The sequence below is a fragment of the Asparagus officinalis genome, chromosome 10 (assembly GCF_001876935.1).
Source record: "Asparagus officinalis chromosome 10, Aspof.V1, whole genome shotgun sequence".
NCBI classification, from domain to species: domain Eukaryota; kingdom Viridiplantae; phylum Streptophyta; class Magnoliopsida; order Asparagales; family Asparagaceae; genus Asparagus; species Asparagus officinalis.
In genome coordinates, this window is record NC_033803.1 from 9,545,700 (window position 1) to 9,552,324 (window position 6,625).

The window sequence follows — 6,625 nt, forward strand, 5'->3', positions numbered from 1 at the left end:
GCCCCACTCTGTGAGAAAGGTGCTCAATTTTGGCGAACCAATGGTACCTGGCGAACTCTGCAGTTCAAGTGGTCCTCGTCAAATAAGCGGACTTCACCAATCTCGCCTGGCGGCTCAAGTTCGCCAGAAAGGCGAAGTAACAGCTCGCCAGACAGGCGCAGGCGTAGTGTACCAATCTCGCCTAACGGGCGAACCTCGCCAGCCTGAACCTCGCCAACACGCTCACGCCCAAATGGGGGTGGCCACCCCGTTTGCCTGCACGGGTCTGACGTCCGTCTCTGACAACGACGACGACGATTGCTCAGCAGTGGCAATGTCGCAGACTTCAAGCTCAGTTCAGAGCAAGCACGCAAATGTGCACATGACCGATGTCCCTGACGAGATATCCAGGAGACTCGACGAGCAACAAGCAACCATCGACTCCCTAAAGGAGATGTTGGAGCAGCTCCTGAGCGAGAAGAAGAGGAAGAGAGAGAGGACTTCGCGGGCTTCGCATAAATCCTTGAAGCACAAAGAGCGGGTGCCTACTCCTTCTCACTCCTCATCCGAGTCATCTAGAGGAGCGTCATCTTCGGGCCATAACCCAAGAGACAAGAGGTTTGACGATCTCCAAAGTCAACTCGACGCCTTGAAGCTCCAGAAGCATGCGAACAAGCTGGGGGTTGTCAGACCGTATCCAATTGAATGGGATGCGGTCTCCTACCCGGCAAAGTTCGAGCCGCTGGACCTCCTGCAGTTCAATGGAAAGGGTTCTCCTACCCAGCACATCTACTACTTCCAGGCGCAAACTGGACACATAGTGGGAAACGATCCCATTATGACTCGACTGTTCATTGGTACCCTCAAGGGGGTCGCTTTTGAATGGTTTCGCAGATTGGAGCCTGGGTCCATCACCTGCTGGAAGGACATGGAAAGGCTCTTCATGGCCAGATTCTTCGACGATGACACAGAAGTATCTATGGCCACCCTGCTAACTGTGAAGCAGAGGAAGACAGAGTCTGTAAGCAGCTTTGTCAAGAGATTCAGAAACCGATCGTTGCATTCCCGCGATCGAGTTTCCGAGGCCACGCTCATCGAGATGTGCCGGAACAATCTCTCCATCAGCGTTCTGTCCAATATGGGCGCTGTTGAAGCTCGCTCATGGAAAGACTTACTCCGCCAAGGAGAACAAGTCGAGAGCATGCTCAAGCATATGGGTGACGAAGACCCGCATGAATTTCGAGGGGATGATGACCAAGATGCCTTGGTAGTGGAGACCGATCCCTCATATCCTCCAAATTTCCCCCGTTGATCCTCTTCAACAGGACGGCGGGCCCACATAGTCGCTCTAATCGCGACAATCTTGTCAAGTTAACACTACACCTCTGACAATCTCCCGTCGATCCTCTTCAATAGGACGACGGGCCTACAAAGCTATCACGTTAACAATCACCTCTGATAGTTCTTCGACACTCCAACTGGTGCATGAGTTTAAACTGCTCCCTTAACACTCCGACAAGTACACGAGTATAAACTGCTTCTTCTGACACTCCAACTGGTGCATGAGTTTAAACTGCTCCCTTAACACTCCGACAAGTACACGAGTATAAACTGCTTCTTCTGACACTCCAACTGGTGCATGAGTTTAAACTGCTCCCTTAACACTCCGACAAGTACACGAGTATAAACTGCTTCTTCTGACACTCCAACTGGTGCATGAGTTTAAACTGCTCCCTTAACACTCCGACAAGTACACGAGTATAAACTGCTTCTTCTGATCCTCCAACTGGTATAAGAGGTTAAACTATTCCCCACACTTCCACTTCTTGAGCCAGGTTCCCAGTACGGGCGAACCGCTCAAATCAGGCGAGCCTAACAGTTAGGTGAGCCCCACTTCTTGAGCCTGGTTTTCATTTATGGCGAACCGCTCAAAACAGGCGAGACTAGCAGTTCAGGTGGGCTGCATCAAACTCCCACTTGGTCAAACCTTCAGATAGTTAGGACCAAAGCCACAATCCCCCGCCAATCCTCTTCAATAGGATGGCGGGACCCCCACTGTCACGTTAACAGTTACCTCTGACAAATCAACTTACCAGTCCTCTTCAATAGGATGGTAGGTCCATAGAGTTGCTCAAATCGCAATAAACTCCCACTGTCATGTTAACACTACACCTCTGACAAAATCAACTTACCAATCCTCTTCAAAAGGATGGTAGGTCCTCAAAGTCGCTCCGATCGCGGCAATTCCTATCACGTTAACGATTACCTCTGATAGCCGACACCGTCATTCCCGCAAATGACGTTGTCCGATCAGTCGTCATACTCATACGTCCCTGAACGATTTGATTCTCCCAGCACCGTCTTTCCCATAAAAGGCGTTGTTGTTTGATAGTGGCCTACTATGCGATGTGCTGCTATTTCAGGGTTCGTCTTTGCCCCAAGAGAAGACAAATCAGGGTTCGTCTTCATCTTTGCCCTAAGAGAAGACAAGTTTCCCCCTTACACTCCAACTGGTGCATGAGTTTAAACTGCCCCCTTATACTCCGACTGGTGCATGAGTCTAAACTGCCCCCTTATACTCCAACTGGTGCATGAGTCTAAACTGCTCCCTACACTCTTAATCCAAATGCCTCGAAAGGCTAAGGATAGAGGAGAAATTTTAGCATTGAGCCTAAAAGAAACTCCTCAACAACTTACCATGCTAAGGGCAAGAGCATGGCTAGTCCAACTCAAACGGCAGTTGGTAAAGACAAATCAAGTCCGTTGATAGCTGAGGGTTTGCTCAAAATCCTAGAAGGCGATCATCAGCTGCGAGTGAAGAGCAGGGATCACTTTACGGGACTTCATATCCAAAGTGTTCCAGACCCCATGCGGCCTGATTCAGGTCTGAAAACTTTGGAGGGGGTTTTGTAGGCAATAAAAATTGCCTTTAAATCCTTATCAGAGAAGTTCAGAACAAAACTGCTAAAACCTCGCCCGAAATAGCAGAAAAAGGGGAAAACGCAGATATCTCCCAAACCGTAAGGAATTTGGCAAAACGGAGGAAGCGAACCGAAGCCTTCGGCTCGGTTCGGATGGCTCCATCTCGTCGAGATAGGCGATTTTCATATATAATTCGTCCAATTCCGACTTACGGTTTGAAAGTTACGGCCTATTCTTCAATCCATGCTCAGGAGCTCGCCTGCAACTCAAATTCGCCTGCAGTCCCAAATCCGCCTGCAGACCCAAGTCTGCCTGCGCACCTGAGCTCGCCTGCAAACCCAGTTCGCCTGCTAGCTCGCCTGCAGACCCAAGTCCGCCTGCAGTCCCAAACTCACCTGCAGACCCAGTTCGCCTGCAAGCTCGCCTGCAGACCCAAGCTGCAGACTCGCCAGCTCACTGTCAACTGCCCACTTGGAGTATGGGAACAGTTACATCAGTGGTCAAATCCCACAAATCAAGGGAGAGGGCACAATACTCCAGGCCCGTCAGATGGCCGTCCACAGTACGAATGAGCGGACAGGCGCCGAAACAGCCTGCACCCTCATAAATGCGGCTCACCTCAGTTGTCCAGGTGAAGGGACGAGAGCCGCCAACGCTCGGTGGTTGGTCAGATCCACGCAAGCATCTGACAGCCGTTGTCACGCATACGAGGAGGGGCTTTCCCACTCCTATGTAGCGTGATGCAGAGCACAGCTCTTCGAATGACCATTGACGGTCGTCAGCTTCGTAGCCTCGTTAATCCGCTCCGTCGCACATTGTTTGGCTTCAGTGTTGACGGGCTAAAGATCATGCTTAGATACGTCGCCCGATGGTTCATTAGTTCGTGTTGAGCCGTGTTAAGGGCCCTATAAGCAATTTTATATGCCTACACCAACCGGCCCATTCAGAGGTTTCTAATTGCTGAACAAGAGGAGTTGAAGTGCCACTTGATTCAGGAGTCGTCATTATCGGAGGACAGTGCAACACGAACCAAGATACCAAATAAATGTATGGCATCGGCACTCGAGCGGAGGACAGTGCAACACGAACCAAGATACCAAATAAATGTATGGCATAGGCACTCGAGGGGTTGGGGTCTGAATGATAGTCTTCCCGTCGGAATCCACTTTCTTGACAGCAATAAACTCGGAAGATAGTTCCCGCAAGCCACTTTGTAAGCAGCACACCATGGCTGAAAGAAGATTCAAGGGTCGTCCATAAGCCAATAGAACAGCGGGGTATAAGACTTCTACTGTAATAGCATCCACTGGCCTTGTGGGGACCACACAACGCTTCAACATCTATCGCCACCTAAAGTCCCCACACAAAACAAAGAGGGCCTTCCCTCTGCTTCTGTTGTAAACATTTGATTTGTTAGTTTGTAATAAGCTTTCTTATAAATACAAACGAAACTCCTTTCTTCGGAAGAATCAAATTTTCACCCTACAGTGATCTCCTCAAGAGTACTGGCGGCCAAGCGAGTCACATCGGCTTCTTTGTCCCATAGATTGAGGAAAAGATACTCCGACCACTATCCTTGTTTTACACCACTTGCTCTTTTCCCGGTAATTTGCGCACATATCTGGAAATGACACATCAATTCCCAGTAAGTGTCATAGACTTCGGGAGCACCATTTTTTAGGATCTCTAATTCCCTGCTTCCGGGAACAAACTCCTCATAAGGCAATTCTCCAAAGGACAATCCAGAAATTTCAAACATTTCGTGGAGAGCGAAGCCCAGTTCACCAACTGGGGTGAAAAAGGTGCCGGTGTGAGGGTTGTAGAATTCCAGCATAGCGAAGAGTCCGCTGTAATTCGGAGGAATACCGTATCGAGTGGCTGTTATAGGAACTCTCAAATCCGAAATTCTCAAGGGTTCTTCTAGTTCCTCCAAGACGAAATTTATCATCCGGGCCCACCAGTCCGCATCACTGGAGTGAACCCAAGTAGGGGCCCTGAAATCCCGAGCAGGGAACTCTCCTTTGACAGAAATAAATGTTCTAATAAACACCTCCGCCAACTTAGCAGGCTCTCCGACAGGGTGCTCTTTTTGGAATAAACCTGGCTTCAAAGCCATAAAATTATTGAAGCCAGCGGGATGAGTACCCCGATGAGTGATGTGCCCCGTAGCAACACCGCCTTGGTCCTGAACAAGTTCCCAATTCATCGACCGTGGGATAGAAGCGCACTGATAATAAGAGATCGACCACATCCGCTCTAGATTGGGAAGGAAAAGACGACGGTTGTTGACGACCTTCAGCCATTTGTAATTCCCCTCGGACATCCGCTTGGGGTCCATTTTTACAGAATCCCCGAATAGGAAGGACGGCTTCTTTAAAATCTCACGCTCTGCGGTTTCAAATTTGACATTTGTAACCAAAGACCTGAGAGTCTCAGAAAAAGCCTGAGTGATGAGTTTCGCCCGCTCTTTATGGGTGTCCTGGAATATTGGATACTCGAAGGCAAAACTGAAGATTGTATTCTTCACCGCACCTCCCGCATGACCGAAGTAATAGTTAAAGGAAAGAGGCTCGCTGGAGTAGTATACTGCAAATAGAAAAGTTAGTCAGAAGAAGTCTCAGACCTGCGTCCAGATCATTTAATGCGGAGCCTTAACCTGCATCTAAATTTTTTTGAACGCAAGGTTTAGACCTGCGTTCGGATTCTCGAACGCGGGGTCTTAACCTGCATCTAAATTTTTTGAACGCAAGGTTTAGACCTGCGTTCGGATTCTCGAACGCGGGGTCTTAACCTGCATCTAATGTTGAACGCAAGATTTAGACCTGCGTTCAGATCCTCGAACGCAGGGTCTAAACCTGCGTTGAAATTTTATGAACGATGGAGCTGGCCATGCGTTTTCTTAAAATCGATCACCAGCCCAGAATTATCTCTTGAGCTTAAATACAGATCGTCAATCAGGGGTAAGGGACGTGAGATCTATCAAACCAACTTCCAAGGGCTCAATCTTACCGTTAGTTGAAGAAACCAGCGACGAAGGCGCGGGGATTTGATCGTCCCCAGAGGTTCTAGCTGAAGAAGCACCCTGAGCTTCGGCGATCTTCGATTTGGACGCCATTTTCTTCTTAGGTCCCATGGAAACTGTGGCGAAGAAGACGAAGATGTGCGAAGTATTTAGGAACGAATCTTTTCCTCCGTTGAAGTGCTGGAGAAGATGAACAGTAGCCCTGTTTAGAAATCGAGTAAAAGGGGGAAAAGTCGAATGACCTTTTGATTTGACCTCAGTGGCCCATTTATAAACAGCTATAGTTGTCAAATCAGAGCGGGATTTTAGGCAAATCTCACCCGAAACGTGATTCTCGCGTTTTCAAAAGAGGGGGTTTTGATTTCCGAACGTACCCTCACGTTTAAACAGCAGAACGCATAATTTAGACATGCGTTCTGGTGACCAACCTCAGCCTATCACATAATTAACCCTTTTAAAGGGGTTAATACTCCAAGCAGTAACCCCAGATAAGCTGATCGAGAAAGAAGATGAAGTAAATCCCTCCGAGGCCATCCTTCTAACTAAGCTGGGGATAAAGTCCTTCTCATACAGGCTCGTGGCTCTCTCCATCTATGACGTCAGATCTGTCTTAAACTCAGAAATGCCCAGCTCCCCTGAAGATGACGATCTTAGTCAAACAAGCTAAAGCCCAAATCATTACAGATGAACCAAAAAAAAAAG